Raw genomic sequence first — 20763 nt, forward strand, 5'->3', positions numbered from 1 at the left:
TTTATGAATTTCTTGGCCCAAGTTCTGTATAACTACTAGTTTTTAAGAATATTTATAACTTATACCTAATAAATTATTTAATAATTACTACAATCGTTTTTTTTGGTTTGTTTCCTACCAAGGCGCTATATGGGTAGTATTTTTAAGAGTATCTTAAACACCATTGACTCAAGCCCAGACTCCACCAAAGTGGACTGAGGGGAAGAATTATTAAGAAAAATCGTTATTATAAAATCTTTTTTCTTGACGTTTTTCTCCGTTTGCATGCTCTTTAATGCTCGCGCAGCCTATCAGCTCCAGTCTGTGTGAAAAGAAAAATGCGCGCCGATGCTCTCCGACCCGGTCTATCTGAACCGACCCTTAGGATCTGCTCGAGTGGTTCGTGTATGTGCGTCCATAGAATTCTGCAGTTCACTATGCAGTCGACAGCTTGAAGTTGTCGCGTGTATTGCCGGCCTTAAAACAGTACACCGTAGCTCTAAAGAACAGTACTAGGTACAGTCAACTTCAGGTCAGTGGTAACAGTTTTATAAGAAAATCGTACTTATTACTATTGAGTTAAGGTGCATGACAGTTACCACTGATGTGCGGTCTACCGTACTAGGTAGGTAACTGTATCCTCCTCATAGAAATCTGCATATTTATGGTATTACTAATAGGAAAATCTATGGTACAAACTCATACTTAACGTTACTGGACTTAATTAATCTTATTAATAAACCAACAACGTAGTAAAATGTGTTACATAATAAAAATAATGTTCTAAACATTTTTTTACTACGCATAAGCTTCCTCCAGGCTTAACTGTGGGCTAGTCATAATTGGGCTGCGGGATTGTTCGCGCGAGTTACCGCGGCCCTAGTACATAAAGAGCTTACGAACGAACATGATGGGTTTTAGTCAGTAAGAGTCTGACACTCCCTCATGCTGCACCCACAGTGGGAGGGGTAATTTGATGCTTTCACATGGAAAAGGTTAGTCTTTCTTTAATCGGGAGTACGGAGTACCCACGATACGCGGTTAAAACGCTGGTGGAAGCTATATAATAAAAACTAGCTTCCGAACGCGGCTTCGCCCGCGTAGAGTTCGGTTATACTTATCGCGTTTCCAGACAATTCTTCAAAAATCCAGAATAAAAACTATCTTACGTTCTTTCTCAAGGTCAACTCTATCTCTGTACCTTTTATTAAAATCAGTTCAGTGGCTTAGACGTGAAAGCGTCACAGACACAGACAGAGTTACTTTCGCATTTATACTATTAGTAGGGATACGTAGGAGGAAAAATAATAAAGACGCAGTACTTTGCATATGGCAAATAATATAAATGTAAGCGTAGGACAATGTCTCAAGACAGACTTAAGGAAAATTCTTTGGGAAACACCCGCATACAAGAAACTATCAAGATTTTATTCGTGTTGAGTTTAATTTTCGCCATTTTCGCTATGCTGGTGCAAGCAGCTCCCGATAGAAAAGGTATGCGCTGTTTTTTTTTTGTCTCATGCGTCTTATAGTACAGGATGCCATTAAGAACGACTTACACCGATCTGCTTACCGATTGTGAAGTATTTTTTATCAAATATTATGTATAAACAAAGGTTTGCCTAAACAAATATGTTCAAGGATATCATTAATTTTCAATGTGCTCCTGTTGATGTTTTTTTAAATACACACGAATGCATCTTAATCGAAAGAATGCATCTTAAAGAATATGAAAACGTTTGGCTGCCTATTGATAAAATAAAAAAATTAAAAAAAAAACATGATATGTTTATTTCACCACCGACTTCTAGGCCGATGCACCTAAAATAGTTGCTTTTTTCTATCCAGTGTTTTTGGGAGTCGGTTCATTTTTTTTTGTAAAAAGTTTTTTTTTCGCAGTAGTAAGTGGTGAAGGGTGGGCGTTTTTGGGGTTGTCTCATGTAATCCTGACTTTCAAAAAGTGCCGATTTTCGTCCTACTTTTAAAAAGCTATTTTTGTTCTCTTTTTTTAAATTATTTTTCAAATACTTTTTGTCCATTTGTTTATTCTTTGGTTACAGGATCACGCCTTCCACTGATACCCCAAATCGGTACTAAATTCCCGGCTTCCAGACTCGTTTACTATTACAATCGTAACAAAAATCATAATAATGGTTAAACAGCATCCACAAAAAGAATGGGCGTGATGACAGGGAAAAAAAATAGTGATTTTAGATTGGCCACAAATATTAGATACATTTTTTTTTATTTTAACAAATCATTATATAAGTTTTTCAATTTTAGGGTAGTCTAAAAGATGGACTAATTCACAATGTGGGACACATATTTCTACTTATCTCTTTTGTCAACCCTCTTATAATACTCTTTTTTTGTAATTTAAGCTAGTTCACCGACAGCCTTAAAAACAAACTGTTTACTTTGAAAACTGAAAATAAAAATTATAGCAAACAATTGTTTTAATAAAACTGACGCTTATGTTGTCGGTGAACTACGGCCTTAGTTGTTTCGTAATGCCTGAATAATTGTGTATGTGTTATGTTCTCGTCAATAAATGTATACTTATTTTTTATATTTTTAACTGTATCAAACCTGTCCTTCGTTTTTTTTCATTTGTTATATTCTACTTTCACTATTGGAAAACTACACTATCCCCGAGTAACATAGGCTATATTTTATCCTGGTACGGGTATAAATTCTTCAGGGATGCGAGTGAAACCGCGGGAAAGCAGCTAGTAATGTAATAAAGGTTTTATTTTATTTATTTAGGTAAATTACGAGCCATAAAATTATGTATTCTTCTTATTTTTATTTATAGCTCCTTCGTTATTTTCGAAGTAAGTATATCAAAGTAGGACACTGATCGGTTAGAAACATAAACAGATTGAATCATCATTTATATAAATAAAGCATTAGGCTAATTCTGCGATTAAAATGTATGCGGATGACATCTCACAATATTATGTTATATGGTATTCGGACCAATTATTTCCTCTATACTTAGAATACATTTAATACTTACAACGAAGTACATATACAGTATATGTATATGTCTTTCCGTATTATTGACACGATAGTGTTAACTAATTTTGTCACTCCAAATTGCATTTATTTTGTAATTTTGTTCCTATTGAATCAATAGCTGACGTTATGTTTTATTTTGTATATGTAGGTATAATATAAACGTGTAAATTCGAGGCATAAACTAAATATATTCTGTGAGCGATAGTCGTGTTCATATTGATAATGAAGTTTATTTATATTTTGTTATTTTTCGTTATGTTTGTCGGTAGTTTTGGTAAGAAGGATGAATTGTTAAGACATCAACAACACAGCGGTGTAGGTATGTATCTATTAATAGATCAGATTAAAACCTTTTTGAAAATTTACTTAATTATTGTGGTTCTTAAAAAATCGGTAAAAAAACTTTTAAGTTAAACGGTTTTATCTTACGTGCACTGAAAACTAGAAAATAAAAAAAACTGTTACTTACCTATAAACCTACATAGGTGGTCCCGATCATATTAGACTAAAATAAAAACGTGGGGCCCCTTACCTAACTATTGCTGTAATACTTTCTTCTAGAGGTATAATAGGTGTGGATTTCTACTTACTATAATCGTAACTGGAGATTTTGACAATCAATAATCAGCCGTAGCGGCTTCACCAGCGAACGCCGAGCTCACGATCTACCAAAGTATAGAGATATGCTTTGCCATAGGTAGGATTTCAGAGGGCCCCCACGTTTTTATTTTAGTCTAATATGATCGGGACCACCTATGTAGGTTCATAGGTAAGTAACAGTTTTTTTTATTTTCTAGTTTTCAGTGCACGTAAGATAAAACCGTTTAACTTAAAAGTTTTTTTACCGATTTTTTATTTACTAGTTTTTAGTATTTAATGAAAATGCCTACCGAATATTCCTCATTCTATATATGGGTTAGCAGCGGTGAGGGAGTGCCAGACTCTTACTGACTAAAAACCGTTGTGTTTCGTCGTAGGCCTTTTATGTACCAGGACAAACCCGAAGCCCAGGCAGGCCTTGGCCCTGTTGGGCCCCGCTGGGGTTGGTGACAGTATTCTACTTGAGTAGCCCTTTCATTTGATACCCATATTGAGGGGGTTGTGGAAAAAAATTGTAATCCGCCATTTTGTACCGGCGGCCATCTTGGATTTACAATGTTATTGATATTAGTATATTGTATTGTCATCGGAATTAAAGGTGTGTACCAAATTTCAGATCAATCTGACAACAGCAAGGTACTTAAATTTGAATTACTAAGTTTGACCCAAGAATAAATAATAAATAAAACAAACAGGGTAAGCTAAATAAAACCGTTTAAAAAGTCGTGGTGGCCTAGGGCCTAGTGGGTAAAAAACCAACCTTTCGAGTATGAGGGCATGGGTTCGATTCCAGGTCATGCAACTTTTCTAAGTTTGTATGTACTTTCTAAGTATATCTTAGTCACCAAAGGCCTTGGGCCCTGATGATATACCAGCTGAAGTATGGAAGGTATTAAAGAGGAACGGATGTATGTGGCTGACTTTATTCTTCAATAAGTTGCTGCATGAAGAAGTCATCCCGCAAGAATGGTGCAGTAGTTCGCTAGTGCCCATCTTCAAGAATAAAGGGGATGTGCAAGATTGCGGCAACTATAGAGGGATAAAGCTCATGTCGCATACTATGAAGGTATGGGAGAAAGTGATAGAGAAAAGAGTGCGAGAAGAGAGTGAAATTACCCAAAACCAATTTGGGTTTATGCCAGGTCGAGGGACAATGGACGCCATCTTCGCACTTCGCCAATGGTGCGAGAAGTACAGACGTGTGCACAGGAATCTGCACATGGTGTTCATTGACCTTGAGAAAGCGTATGATAGGGTGCCTCGGGAAGTGTTGTGGTGGGCCATGAAAGAGAAAGGTGTGCCTGGGAAGTATGTGGAGTTAGTTCGTGCGATGTACAGGCAGTCCTGTACGTATGTCCGATCGTCGGCCGGCAATACTGACCAGTTCAGTGTGGCTGTGGGCCTGCACCAAGGGTCTGCTTTAAGTCCTTACCTCTTCCTGCTTATTATGGACGCCTTGACGGCGGACATACAGGAGGAGGCACCCTGGTGCATGCTGTTTGCCGACGACATCGTCCTGGTTAGTGAAGACGGACCTGAGATCCAGAGCAGATTGGGGAGTTGGCAACAGAGACTGGAGAATGTTGGCTTAAAAATCAGCAGAACCAAGACCGAATACATGTTCTGCGATTTCGGCGGTCTCTCCAGTCCTGAAGCCATAGCGCTTGATAACGCACTTCTTCCAGTCTGCTCCGATTTCCGGTACCTCGGTTCGCTTATTCAGGGCGATGGCGAAATAGATCGGACAGTTACGCACAGAATTAACGCAGGATGGATGAAATGGCGGCAGGTAACGGGAACAACTTGTGACCCTCGTATTCCCCTTAAACTTAAGGGGAAAATTTACAAGAGTATGGTCAGACCTGCTGTCTTGTATGGATCAGAGTGCTGGCCCACAAAAGCGACGAATGAAAGACATTTGCATGCGGCAGAGATGAGAATGTTAAGAGGTATGTGTGGGGTTACGCGAATGGATAGAGTGAGGAATGAGTATATAAGAGGAAGTTTGAAAGTGGCGCCGGTATCAGAAAAACTGCGTGCAAACCGGCTGTCGTGGTATGGGCATGTGATGCGGAGGAATGAGAGTCATGTTGTGAGGAAGGTGATGAGTATGAACGTGGACGGATATAGTGGAAGAGGAAGACCAAAAAAACGATGGATGGATTGTGTGAAAGTAGATATGGTAAGAAAGAATGTTACTTGTGAGATGACGGCAGATAGAGGAGTATGGAAGAAGAAAACATGCTGCGCCGACCCCAAATGAAATTGGGATAAGGGCAGGAGGATGATGATCTTAGTCACCAATGGCTGATAAAAAAGGTGAAGGAAAACATCTTGAGGAAACCTGGACAGCACATACATCCTCTGAGCCTTTTTCCCAATCATGTTGGGGTCGGCTTCCAGTCTAACCGGATTCAGCTGAGTACCAGTGCTTTACAAGAAGCGACTGCCTATCTGACCTCCTCAACCCAGTTACCCGGGCAACCCGATACCCCTTGGTTAGACTGGTGTCAGACTTACTGGCTTCTGACTACCCGTAACGACTGCCAAGGATGTTCAATGACAGCCGGGACCTACAGTTTAACGTGCCATCCGAAACACAGCCAATGGTGTCTAAGAAACCTGGACAGCAGTGGGACGATAAAAAAGCTGTAACAGTATAGTGGGGCGGTACCCAAAAGAAAAGATGGATGTCGTCTGAATCAAACGTATACTACATATAAAGGACAAGGGAAGGAAATGATTATAATTGCCCTTTATGTAGACGATATAATGTTTTGGATGGATTGCCTAAAATGAATAAAATGTTCAATCACAATACGATATTTATATAATCAAAGCAAGTGAAGTGTAGGTATACACTTCATCGAGAGAAAGCGATTAGTTCAGTTTCAGAGAGCTAATTGCTACTGATTATTGTGATAACCCGTAAAAAAATTATAATTTAAAGTAGTTTGTAATAATGAGTACAATCACGTGTTTAAATATCGGTTACTAATTACCAGACACACTATAATACATGCATATAAATATTTATTTTGATACAATCTTAACACGTGAAATCTGAGGTCACGAAGTTATCGTGATTTCCGGCAAAACTATAAGTCTAATACACTTCTTTATTTTTATAGAAGACTTTAAATGTTTAATGCGTTTTATGTCTATCTAAAATGCCTTAAAATTAGACGAATATATGTCCAGTATCTTCACAAAAAAGTCAAATTCAATTTCATCATCCTCTGAGCCTTTTCCCAACTATGTTGGGGTCGGCTTCCAGTCAAATTCAATAATAACACCAAATCAATTGAATCATTATTTTAAACATAATTTTATTTGTCTTATATGTATTTGTGTAAACAGTGCTATCAAGATTTACCTTTAGCTAAAAGTGCCTACAAATGGAGTATAGTTTGACATCTATTGACAAACTTCTGACATTATTTTTTTTTAATTTTCAGGTAAAGGACAGGGGTTACATGAGATTGTGTCTTCAGGCTCAGCTGAATACCTCCAAAAACGTTATAATGCCATCAGAAACCAGACAAGAGTTGGAAATACGGACTATTTACCTAAGGGTATAAAATAATAATTTAAAATTAAATGTAAAACAACCAATTTTTTTTTTTTTTTTATTATCCCTAACTTTCGCCCGCGACGTCTTCCGGGTCCCGATGTACCCGGGAACTTAAATATTTCAGCCGTTATCGCGTGAAGAAGTGACAACGTAAACACAAACTTTGGCCTTTGCTCTACTTTTTCTTCTTTAATGTCGATGACATGTCATACATATATTGAGACTACACTTTGTCAGCCCAATATGCCGCCACAGCGAGAGCACGGCCGGATGCGCTCATTAGGTCCTGCCGCGAGCAAGTTTCAGGGCACAGTGGACATGCGATTAGGTGGGACATGACTTGTAATATTACAGTGAAGTGCAGTTGCAGCAGAAATTATTATATCAATAGAAATTTCGTTAATCTAGGAATGCTGGTTAATGCGCTAGAATGATTTTCAGAGTGTTAATCTATACTAATATAATAAAGAAAAAACATTTTATGTTTATTCTTTAAAGGCTCTACTTATTCTACTGATCCGATTTGACAATTCTTTCACTGTTGGAAAGCTACAATCGTGAGCAATATCTTCCGGGTGCGGGCAGAAATACCTGGGACGCGGATGAAACCGCGAAAAAACGGCTAGTCGTAAATAAATTAGTACTTAATATTTTAATGAGGAACGAAGATATAAATATATGTAAAGGAAAGAGCCCTAGGCATCTTTATTTTCTTAATATAGCTGTAGTTACCGGTTCTCAGACAAAATGTATAAAGGTAGGAACATACAAGATTCTTCCAATTCGTAAATAATAAAGTTAAACGAATTTGACCGTTACTTTTACTTTATGACATTACTTTAGCTTTTACTTTTGATGAAGAAACTGGCTGTTAGTATATCTTGGACACCAATGACCGTGTTTCAGAGGGCACGATAAACTGTTGTTCCTGGCTGTCATTTGAACATCTTTGGCATTCGTTACAGATCAGAAACCAGTAAGTCTGACAACCAGTCTTACTTAGGGGTTTTGAGTTGCCCGGGTCCCACTTACCCGTTAGTTGAGGAGATCAGATATATTCTCTCCTTGTAAAACACTGGTACTCAGCTGGAAAGACTGGAAGCTGACCCTAACATAGTGAAGTAAAAGGCTAGGCAGCTGATGTGCCTACTCAATCATCATCATCCTTCTGCCCTTATCCCAATTTTATTTGCTTTCGGCGCAGCTAGTTTTCTCCTTTTCTTGTTATAATATATTCGGACCTTTACATACTGCAATTTGTTTTAGCATAAGTTTTACAGCCGGCCGCCTGCCTGACGCTAACCCTCCTTGGGAATGCTATCGAGGTGGTTTGTTCACAAAATTGCGAGTAGCCCTAAGTGCTGGTGGAATGCATCAGGCCTTAGCTCCCTTAGTCGCCTCTTACGACATACATCCACGGGAGAGTGATAGGGTGGTCCTATTCTGATCCGGGACGGTAACGGATGTGCCTACTCAAATGGAGTAAAAGTTATTTTGCTATCCGACTGCGAATAAAATTACAGGAAACGATTTATTTTTAAGAATCGAATACAAAGATGCGCTTTTGCACGGTGTGTCCCAATCTCAACTGACGCGCAAATATCGTTAAGGACAAGAAAGGCTACTCTCATCCATATTTATTCCTAGCATTTATATATTTTTAGCCACACCTGAACAAGTGGTCTTTACGCACAGTCGTCTTTAAGATGAAGTTTTTATATATTTTTAACCCCCGACGCAAAAACGACGGGGTGTTATAAGTTTGACGTGTCTGTGTGTGTGTGTGTGTGTGTGTGTACGTGGCATCGTAGCTCCCAAACGGATGATCCGATTGTAATGCGGTTTTTTTTGTTTAAAAGGTATGCCAGTCGGGAGTGTTCTTAGCTAGGTTTGGTGGAAATCGGTTCAGGTCTTCAAGGTCATCAGCTCGTTTGCTAGATGTGATAGGAATGTTACACGCTTAGTTTACTTGCAAGTATATGTGGGATCTGAAATTTGAAACACTAATGTCTTTTGGAACCACTGAGCTGGTCTGCTGTTAGGGCACGAAGACAGGAGATGTAACCCTGAACTGCCTTTTAGTAAACCCATCGAGTTTGGGCTCGTTGAATTTGTCTTGACGAGTTCTCTTCATGTTTCTGATTGACGAAAACCTGATGCTGGAAATGGGATGTGGCGGATGAAACCCTGGAATGCCGGAATGAAACGGATAAACCGATTTATATTTTTGCTGAAAATCTAGAATGACCAAAGGTTAATCTTTATTGTTTCTCAATCTGTGCAATTCTCTCAGAGCCAGTTTGTCATGAGGATTGTTAAACAGCTTCCTTTGGCTGAGATCGCATATAACGACCCCATCTTAAAATAAAATAAATTAAATGAAAGAAGGAAAAATTAAGGAGCTCCTTTAAAAAGCATGAAATAAAATTAAATTATAAATTTAAAAAAACCCCCGACCCAAAAAAATTACGCAATAATTATGACAAAAGGTTAAAAACGCTAAACCCTATAAAAAGCAAAAAATAACTTTTAGCACTAGGTAAACTAAATTTTGACGTGTCGGGGGACCGCTTTCTACCTTCATAAATACTTACATAAATCAAATGATACCTACCTAATTACAACATTCGTTTAAAAAAAAAAACACGTATCTAAAGTAATGAATTAGAGCGGTCCCCCGACACGACAAAATTTAGTTTACCTAGTGCTAAAAGTTATTTTTTGCTTTTTATAGGGTTTAGCGTTTTTAACCTTTTGTCATAATTATTGCGTAATTTTTTTGGGTCGGGGGTTTTTGTTGATTTTGCTTTGTGTTCGGCTGTAGTTATGGGCAAGATGGAAGTAAGTTTTATATAATAAAGTTTCAATTCTGTTAAACTTCACCAAAAATGGGCTATCTAGCACTGAAATATTTTTTCAATCGGACCAGTGGTTCCTTATATTTTAGTTTTTTTTTTTTTAATTATTTTAGAAAAGGCTCGTGGATTTATTTGTCAAATACTTTTTGTCCATTTGTTTTTTCTTCGGTTACAGGATCAAGCCTTCAACAGAGAATCTCGATCAATACTTACCTCTCGGCTTCCAGACTTCTTTACTCTTACAATCTTAACAAAAATCTTACGAATGGTTAAGGAGCGAAAACTAAATCATTGTTAACCGGCCGTTTTACGTAGGTGGTGTATACATACATATGTATGTATTTCCCTTTATCTCTTCTGTAAACTTTCTTATAATACTCTTTTTTGTAATTTAAGCTAGTTTAACGGAAACATAGACGACCAGTTATTTTAAAACAACTGGTTACTTTCAAAATTAAATGTGAAAATTGGTAAACAGTTGTTTTGAGAAAACTACACGTTTATGTTGTCGGGGAACTAGAGTCTTAGTTGTTTCATAATGTCCGTAATTGTGTATGTGTTATGTTCTCGTAAATAAATGTATTATTATTAAGTTGAAAGAATAATTATTATTACCTTATTTTTTGGTTTAAAGAATCTTTATTGTGAATAAAAATATCTAAGTTTTCTTTTTATAACTGTATCATCTCCCATACTCCTGTCCTTAGTTTTTTTATTCATTTGTTAAATTATTGTCGTTGGTGCGACACATGTTTCGTTTTGTTTGTAAAGGCTTCTAAACTACTGCACTCACTTGAAAAATTCTTTTACTATTGGAAAGCTAAACTATCCCCGAGTAACATTGGCTATATTTTATCCCGGTACGAGCAGTAGCCCCTACACAACGGGAAAAACTTAGTCTTAAATTAACTAGTAATATTCCAATAAGGAACGAAGGTATAAATATTATTCCTCCTCTCACACGGAGAAGGATTCGGTATAGTTATCGGCACGGATATTGAGCTCTCGGCGGAAGAGTGGGGATCGCTTTGCGCACTGTACACACAAGGCAATAAACCAATAATAAATTGCTTCTGCGCAGGTGAAGGTCAGGGCTCAATATTCGTGCCGATGATTATTATGAGGATTTTGGAAATAAAAGGAACGATGTATAAACAGCGTTTGCGCACGGTGTGTCCCACACACACAGTCGTCTTAACGATGAAGTTTTTATATATCTTGTTGATTTTCTTTGTGTTCGGCTGTAGTTATGGGCAAGATATTGCGAATGGAGGTAAGTTTTATATAATCTTGTTTCAATTCTGTTAAACTTCACCAAAAATGGGCTATCTAGCATTCATTTTTTTTTTCAATCGGACCAGTAGTTCCTTAGCTTAGATGAATCATTTTGTCTGCAAATGATTTACGATTGCAATATGATTGTAGACTAAAATTACCAAAATAGCAGACCAATCGCAAATCAATCGAATGTCGTTGGAATACGATTGGTCTTATATTAGTAGTGGAATGCCAGATATGTCTAAAACTGCTATTGCGATTCAATTTCTATTAGATTATGACATTATTAACTTAGGAGAATCGGGCCCGTGGACCATCACATGAAACTTACAACTACTTTTTGAAAACTACCGAAATGGGGGTTAGGGTCCGTTCAGACAGACCGGCTCGGAGAGCAGAGCAAATTCTTAACACGTCGAAAATTGAGTAGATACTTAGTATTTGAAGTAAGGTTTATTTTTGTATGCGCACTGCTTTTGTCATTGAGAATGCTCAAATACGCTCGGTGTGAAATAATAAGAGGAGCCGGTCGGCTCTGATCGTGTATTTTTTCCTGACGTTTGACTCTTTAATACTCGCGCAGCCGATCGGCTCCGATCTGTGTGAAAAGAAAAATGCGCGCCGATGCTCTCCGACCCGGTCTATCTGAATGGACCCATAACCTGGGGGGAGCCGTTTTGAATAATATACTTTGTGCAGTTTTTAGGTAAATAAAGGCATAATATTGTTTGTCTTTCCAGCTGCTGCTGGGCCATACCGCCCATTAGTTCCTGTTGAATATATTATAAACAATAGCAATGAGGACGCCAATTTAGCAGGTAATGTAAACCCCTGTACTAAAATCTATATCTGCTCCATTTGAGTAGGCAATTCACTAAAGGTAAACAAACAAAGTCTACGAAATAAACGGCTGATTTTTCAATGATAAAATAGCTTTTTACTGAAGAATATGTCTGACGTTCTGACAGCGTTTATACAAGATGTTAATTTGCACTTTCAAGGACGTAATTATGCTAATGATTCTCAACCCAAATTATTCCGACCTCTAATAATTTCAATAATTATTTTTTCAGGCAAGCCTGTAGTTCCTCCATCTTTAGGGACTTACATTCACCTACAAAACTTATATGACATGAATAAAGCAGCTGCCGAAAGGAAAAAAACCGATCAACAAGTGAAAATCTGAGAACCTTAAATTAGCCAAGTTTGGATCAAAACATTAGAAACTAAAATGATTTAAGATAAAAAATAAAATGATCAGCATTAAAATACTTAAACCAATTTCGTAGCAGTTTTATTTAAAGAGCAAAATCAAATAAACTTTATTTACGATGGAAACTTGATCTTTATGAAAGTAAAATTACCAAAATTAGCAAATAATCTAGGTATATTAATATAATAAACAGGAAATTTTTGTTTGTTCGTACCCTAAGGGTCTGTTCAGACAGACCGGCTCGGGGAGCATCGGCGCGCAATTTCCTTTTCACACACACCGGAATCGGCTCCGATCGGCTGAAAGAGCAACGTCTGCAAGACCGAGAAAAAGTTACGCTCCTCTTTAATTTCACACCGAGCGCCTTCGAGCATTCTTAATGACAAAAGCAGTGCACATGCAAAAATAAGCCTTACTACAAATAATGAGTACTCGATTTTCAACGTATTTAGAATTTGCTCTCGTCTCCGAGTCGGTCTGTCTAACAGCCAGTTTTTTCATCAAAAGTAAAAGCCAATGTAATGTCATATAAAGTAAAAGTAACGGTCAAATTCGGGTTTTCAAAGCTAAAGTAACAGCAAAACTAATAGATAAAATCGTGAAAAGACTTTAACCGTTACTTTTACTTTATGCCATTACATTGGCTTTTACTTTTGATGAAGAAACTGGGTGTTAGTCATTGTTAATTACATTGATTTTTAACCGGATTTTATTTTGAAACTGAGATAAAAATCAATAGTCTTATCAATATTGTTTACCTTCAGTTATTTACTTACTCAAATGGAATATAGGCTACTAGAACCTCAAGTGGCGGAAATATAGTGGCCTTGTCGGCAACTATATTTTCGAACCGTTTGGGGTTGAAACCCTCGGGTCATAGGGTCCCAATAAGCACAACCCTATTTAAAGATCTGTCTAGGCGGCTGGTTGACGCTTCTCGTGACCAAAAGGCTGGCTATTACCACGGACAAAGGATCAGCATGGAGATCCAACGAGGTAATGCTGCCAGCCTCAGTTGACAGCGATGAGGATGAATTTTTTGACGCTTTTTAGATATAGTTTTTTTTAATTGTTTTACTAGGATAGTTTTTTTGTGTTGTAAATATCTATGTATATAACTATGTAAATAAACATGTAAGTACTTCGTCTACTTTACAGTAATTTTTGTTTAATTTTCAGGTAAACGGATACAAGGGTTTCATATGCTTGTATTATCAGGACCACTGGAATACTTCCGTCAACGATATGATGCCATCAAAAACCAGAAAAGAGTTGTAAAACCTGAATGTTTACCTAAGAATATAAAATACTAATTTAAGATTAAATGTAAAGCAACCAATTTTTTGTTTTTTATTTATTATCCCTAACTAGCTTTGGCTCGCGAACTTTCCCGAGCCCCAGGGGATCTACATCAGGCTATACAACTTGGCAATCATAAAGCATACTTAATATGCTACATTTTCACTAAACCCGTTCAGCCGTTAGCGCGTGAAGAAATGACAAACATACAAACAAATTTTCGCCTTTGTAACGTTAAACAGGGTCTCCGAAACTACTGAACAGATTGAAAAATTCTTTCACTATTGGAAAACTAAACTATCCCCGAGTAACATAGGCTATATTTTATCCCGGTACGAGCAGTAGTTCTCAAGGGACGCGGGTGAAACCGCGGACAAAAGTAAGTCTTAAATAAACTAGTAATATTCCAATGAGGAACGAAGATATATATAGTTAAAGGAAAAAAAACCCTAGGCATCATTTTTTTCTTAATATAGCTGTAGTTACCGGTTCTCAGACAAAATTGTATAAAGGTAGGGACACACTAGGTTCTTGCAATTTTAAATAATGAATTTAAATAATATACTAAGCTATTTTAATATATTATCGGTATCATCATCAGCCTTTTTATCGTCCCACTGCTGGGCTGCAGCCTCCTCTCACACGGAGAAGGATTGAGCGTTAACCAACTCGCATTGAGCAAGCGTGGTGATTAACACTCAATCCTTCTCTGAAGAGGTCTGAGCCCAGCAGTGGAACGATAAAAAGGCTGATAATGTGAATTTTTAATAATTCTAAATGTATAGATAAAAAGTCATTTATTCAAAGTAGGCTGAAAATCAGCACTTTATGAAAGTCTAATTTTAAAAAGACAGCCTATAAACATCGCCATTCACCACTTCCTATGTGTTTTTGCTGGGAAGAAGAAGTGGTGGAACAAACTCCCCAGCAACACAATTCTGTCTGTTTGTGGGCACAAAGCACAAAGGGCTGTGGGAGTTCATACAGTTTTGTTGGACATTTTGTACATTTTAGAATATATAATGTACCTTTTAATAACCAATAAATAAATAAAAAAATAACTGCGTTCGCGCACGATGTGTCCCAATCTCAACTCACGCGCAAATATCTTAAAGGGCAAGAAAGGCTACTCGTATCCATATTTATTCCTAGCATTAATATATTTTTAGCCACACCTGAACAAGTTGTCTTTACAAACAGACGTCTTTAAAATGAAGTTTCTATATATTTTGTTGATTTTCTTTGTGTTCGGCTATAGTTATGGGCAAGAGATTGCAGATGGAAGTAAGTTATTTATTTATTTTTATATTCTATTAAACTTCTTTGCGAAAAAAGGGCTATCTAGCACTGAGATAATTTTTAAAATCGTTTCTGCCAGTTTTCACCTGCGCCCCAAGTGAAATGTTTCACTCATCAGGATAAAAAGTAGCCTGTATTTGTAGGTACTTATATATATCTTTTCACGAAGAATTTACTATCGAACCAATAGTTCAAGTGATCAGGGCATTCAGACAAACTTTTCAGCCTAATAATATCAAGTTCATCACTTGAAACTTTGGCTACGTTTTAACTGAGTTCGGAGAATATTACCCTCGGAATGAAGGAGAAACCGGCAGAAACAGATAGTTTTGAATAATACACTTTATGTAAAGTTTTAGTGGTGAGTAAAGTCATAATATTCTATGTTTTTTCAGCTGCTGCTGCGCCACGCAGCCCAATAATTCCTGTTGATTATATTATAAACAAGATCAATGAGAAGCCGAATGCTAATTTACCAGGTAAGACAAATATCTCTATACATATATGTATATTGAAAGGTACTTCTAACCTAACAAACGCTGTGGTGTTGGGGAGTTTGTTCCGCCACTTCTTCTTCCCAGCAAAAACACAGGAAGTGGTGAAGAGCGGGCGTTTTGGGGGCTGTCTCTTGTAAATTTTGACGTTCAAAAAGTGCTCGTCTATAATCTTGTATATTAATATAATCTATTTATTTTCAGGCCAGCAAGTACCCGCTCCATATTTAGCGAGTTACACTCAAATACAAAACCAATATGACATGAATAAAGCATCAACTGAAGGGAAGAAAAACGCTTAAAAAGTGAACATCTGAGAACTTTAATTCAGACAAGTTTTGATAAAAGCATCAGAAACTAAATAAGATAAAAAAAAAAATTACAGCATTAAAATACTTTTAAAAAATAAAGCTATTTTATTTAAAGAGCAAAATCAAATAAATTTTATTTACGATGCAGACTTGATCTTAATGAAAGTAAAATTCCCAAAATAAGCAAATAATCTAGGTCATCCTTTGCCTTGAGCCCTTTTCTCAACTTTCTCACCTATGTTGGGGTCGACTTCCAGTCTAACCAGATGTAGCTGAGTACCAGTGCTTTACAAGGAGCGACTGCCCTATCTGACCACCTCAACCCAGTTACCCGGGCAACCCAATACCCCTTACCTAGGTACATCAATATAATAAAGAGGAATTTTTTGTTTGTTCGTACCCTAAAAAGAATTTCAGAAATCGGTTCAAATATTTTGGAGCCTCTTAAGTAAAAAAAATATATCCTCTTAATTATGTTAGTATAGATATCAATAAGGAAATTAAGTTTAAGTACATAAATTAATACTGTGTTATCCTATAAAGCAGTAAAAACCGGTCTGTGACTCATATAGAGCTTTTCCTGATTTATAAATAAACAGTAGAACTATTTAATTTTTACCAACTAAAGGCCTAAAAGTTGGGGGGTAACTTTTCCCGAGTAAGTTAGCGTAAGCTTTATTTTATCCCGGTACGGGCAGTGGTTCCCACGGGAAGCGGGTGAAACCGCGGGATACCGGCTAGTACTAAATATATATCGGGTTTGACGGACCTAATCACATTAAATCCTATCACATAGACTTCATGATATTCTATGGCGAATTGTAAAAAAAAATACCATTCAGTGGTTTAGACACAGGAGTCATTTTTCGTTTTCATAATTTACCTACAACATCATGTGTAAAGCAGAGATAAAGTTAGGGGTATCGAATTATTTGACCAGTTGACAGCTGTCAGTTTTCAAGGGAGAATTTCCGTTGTTTGTAATGACTGACTCTTTATATGGTATTCTAATTCTCACACATTTTTATTCTATTTACTTTGTTAGAAATTTTTGTTTTTTATTTTTACGTATTTTATTTTTTTCTTTATGCTAATCAACATATATTAACCAGTATATTAGCGTATTTAATTTAATGTGATTAGGTTGGACACGCTCTGTATGAAAACCATGACATTAATTTGTAATTTAATGGGGGCTACCATTTTTTGTTAGGTTGTTTTTCCACCGCCTATTTGAAACAAATGTACTTATGACAAACTAGCTTTTGGCCGCGACTTCGTTCGCGTGGAATAGCGACTTCTGGCAGATTTTTGGTTTGACCAATAGATGGCGCCATATGTTCTTAATTGTATTTTTTATTTACATATATATTTTTCTATCCTATTTCCTTTCTAAAGTTCGAAACTATGTCTGTACCAAATTTCATACAAATCGGGCGTGAAGAAAAGACAGACAGACAGAAAGACAGACAGACAAGAGTTACTTTCACATTTATAATATTAGTTAGGAATTAGGAATTTGCTATGACAAATGTTACAAATGATTAAACAGTTTAATTGGCTCATGCTCATTTTGAATGACGGATGCGAAATCCTATTAATCGCTATTTAGGAAAAATTATATAAATTATCCATAGTGTATAGAACAGAATAATATCAGAAGTCAAGTCTCCTAGATTTTTTTAAAAGAAAGCAAAACAGTAAGTTTTATCACAATAATATCTTCGGTAAAATTGTAGATTATAAAATTATCTATGAACTAATATAATACTTTTTTTCCTACGAGCCACTGTTTCGGAGATATATAACGATTCAAACATTTCATTCACTGGACTGGACTATAGGTTAATATAATAAAGAACAAGAATCATCATCATCTCCCGAGCCTTTTCCCAACTATGTTGGGGTCGGCTTCCAGTCTAACCGGGTGCAGCTGAGTACCAGTGCTTTCCAAGAAGCGACTACCTATCTAACCTCCTCCACCCAACTCCTTCATCTGCGCAGAAGTGATTTATTTGCAAAGAACCAATACCGAGTGACGGCTGTGACGCGATGCCCTGCGAGCCAATCACCGGTTTAGCCCGCCCCCGCGCCTCACTTCATACCACAAAAGGGACACAATAAATTACTTCTGCGCAGGTATAGGTCAGCGCTCAAGATTCGTGCCGATGATTATATTATATAGCGGAGGGAATCTTCGCAAAAAAAAATCTAAGTTATACTTCTGTTTTCTACTTTCTTAAGCGCATAACAATAGAAGGAGTAAGTAAATAAAATGCTTGCTGCAATTGCGTTTTAACCAAATCGTTTTTGAACTTCATACAATATCTATAATACCTAGCTTACTTAAAAATGAAGCTCTTATATTTATTGTTTTTGTGTTTTCTACTGATTGCCGGCATTGCCGCTGATATTGAGAATGATGGTAAGTGAATATTTTTTTAATATAATTGTGTGGCTAATAACTTTGAGATATTTTTTTGAGACATATGATTCTAAGTTTCATCAAATTATATTTACCTTCACAAATAAGTTATTGATGTCCAAGATTATTGGTTTCTTTAATTTAAATTTTAGATTCTTAACCCCCGCACTCAGAGACATTTAATGATTACATAAGTCACTCCTTAGTGACAGATTCTCATAGAAAGTCTGCACTAAAGGGCTTATTACATTTGACTAAATTCAGTCGTCTAAATAGGTTTGTCTAATTAGGTTTCTAAATGATTTAATGAAAACTACCTTCCTAAATGCGATTACATTTGACTGAATTTAGTGACTGAATCATTTAGACGACTGAATTTAGTCAAGTGTAATAAGGCCTTAAGGAACGGCTTAAGTAACCATTAAATGTCACTGAGTGTGTCCATGAGTTACATAAAAAAGTAATCATTTTGGGGCAACATTCCGTGCGGTCGGTCCGTGGATGGGTGACCATCTTGTGTCCATACGTAACATAAGATTATCACTACGTAACATATGATTGATGAGCGATAAAACATTATATCTTAGGAAGTAATATATACTATATCCCATAGTGAAAAGCCGGCAATTTTCTCCAATAGATTACAGGAGCTCTTTATAATTTCAGGAACTGAACAGCCGCCTTTCATGATTCTCGATAGACTTCTACCGGCGAGTAAAATGATAAAGATTTACAAAGATAACAAAAAAGGGACAACACCAATACAGCCTTGATTAATGGGTTTAAGAAGAAAAGTAATACAGTATTTTTTTTTATTTTTTCTTTACAACAGCAAAAAAGATAACCTGCCTGCAAAAATAATTTTGCGTCTTAAGGACTCGCACTACATGTCATCATCCTCCGAGCCTTTTCCCAACTATGTTGGGGTCGGCTTCCAGTCTAACCGGATTCAGCTGAGTACCAGTGCTTTACAAGGAGCGACTGCCCATCTAACCGCCTCAACCCAGTAACCCGAGCAACACAATACCGCTTGGTTAGACTGTTGTCAGACTTACTGGCTTCTGACTACCCGTAACGACTGCCAAGGATGTTCAATGACAGCCGGTCGATTCGAATTGCCGTCCCATCGCGCTATGAGAGTGAAGGAATAGTGAGTGCACCTGTGTCTGCGCAAATGCTTGTGCACTATTATATGTCCTGCGCAGTTATCTGATCTCCTTACATGAGAACAGCCGCCGTGGCCTATAAAATCGATAGATATTGCTAGACCAACGAGGCAGTCAGGCTTATGTTTTATGTCTTTTAGGTACACAGGAGACACAAATAAGAGATTCCTTTTTATTATATTAGTAAGTATGTATAGATATTGCTAATAAGTTTTGTAATTTCAGGTACAAATAAAGCGCCACCTTTCATATATCACACAAATATTCTGCCACGGAGTCAAATGGAACATCTTTACAAACAAGCCAGTGGAAAACTCAAACCGTGATCAATCAATTTACGAACAGAATTAATAATGAAAGCAGGATTATAAGAAAAAAGGAAAGAAGGAACTGACAAAAATATCATTTTTTATGTATTTTGTGTGAAATATAAACTGTGACGTCACATTTGTCACTTGAAGCTTGATGTATATTTATTTTGCTTTAAAAGCTTTTTTTCTATCGAAACAATAAATGAAATCATCCTCCTGCCCTTATCTAAAAACAGTAAATGAAAGTGATATTATTTTAATATGCCTTACCAAATGTTATATAAGAAATTATATACCTAATTTAAAATATGATTCAGTCCGTCAAGTCCTAGTCAACTACCCAGCTGAAAACAAATTGTATTTTATTAATTCGTATTTGTTTAATTTGGGGATTTCATCACGAATAAAACCACCATCTATTACAAGGACTAAATAATTTTAAAAAAGAAGGTCGGGGGAATTCGACAACTGAATATGTAAACCACCTCGTACTTGGTCTTATATTATTCGTATTGTTGAGAACTTTCCATTAAGGCGGATAGTGACAACTATGCTAGCGCCTGAACAATTTTTTCGTACGAAGGTGTACAAAAATTAAATTAAAGAGTATGCCATATTTTTTTAAACATTTTTATCTTTTTTTTTTGAAATACATCACTTTGTTTTAGGACGTGGGGCAATTTTGTATGGATTGTGATCCGTGTTCTTTGTGATTTAATTGTCCAACGGAACCGCGCTAGAACAGAATTTGTAAACAGCAGAGCAAAGTGCCAGGGGAAAAGGGAGTATACCTAAAAGTCATTGACCCTTGCATATTTTCTACGAAAAATATTAAAGTGTGCGTGCCATGTTGCGAGACTTTTTGAAAAAAATATAACTATTGTGGGTTTGAATATATCCTTTGTTCAAACTAACACTAGTAGAGTAACTGGGTT

The 20763-nt window shown here is 36.7% G+C and overlaps 1 protein-coding gene and 4 long non-coding RNA genes across 5 annotated transcripts in view; 4 read left to right on the forward strand and 1 right to left on the reverse strand.

The window, feature by feature from the left end:
* LOC135118892 (dymeclin-like) overlaps positions 1-20763 on the reverse strand; it is a 55806-nt gene that overhangs the window by 18469 nt on the left and 16574 nt on the right. The gene's annotated exons all lie outside the window — the stretch shown is intronic.
* LOC135118896 (uncharacterized) lies at positions 1330-7206 on the forward strand. Its single transcript, XR_010277843.1, has 3 exons — positions 1330-1473; positions 2040-3319; positions 7059-7206. It is a non-coding gene; the product is annotated as an uncharacterized LOC135118896 (long non-coding RNA).
* LOC126055204 (uncharacterized) lies at positions 11213-12583 on the forward strand. Its single transcript, XR_010277844.1, has 3 exons — positions 11213-11305; positions 12051-12128; positions 12384-12583. It is a non-coding gene; the product is annotated as an uncharacterized LOC126055204 (long non-coding RNA).
* LOC135118897 (uncharacterized) lies at positions 14910-15971 on the forward strand. Its single transcript, XR_010277845.1, has 3 exons — positions 14910-15106; positions 15517-15600; positions 15820-15971. It is a non-coding gene; the product is annotated as an uncharacterized LOC135118897 (long non-coding RNA).
* On the forward strand, positions 18227-19977 carry LOC110384626 (uncharacterized). Its single transcript, XR_010277840.1, has 3 exons — positions 18227-18351; positions 19018-19145; positions 19743-19977. It is a non-coding gene; the product is annotated as an uncharacterized LOC110384626 (long non-coding RNA).

Source organism: Helicoverpa armigera, chromosome 27 (assembly GCF_030705265.1).
Source record: "Helicoverpa armigera isolate CAAS_96S chromosome 27, ASM3070526v1, whole genome shotgun sequence".
NCBI lineage: Eukaryota > Metazoa > Arthropoda > Insecta > Lepidoptera > Noctuidae > Helicoverpa > Helicoverpa armigera.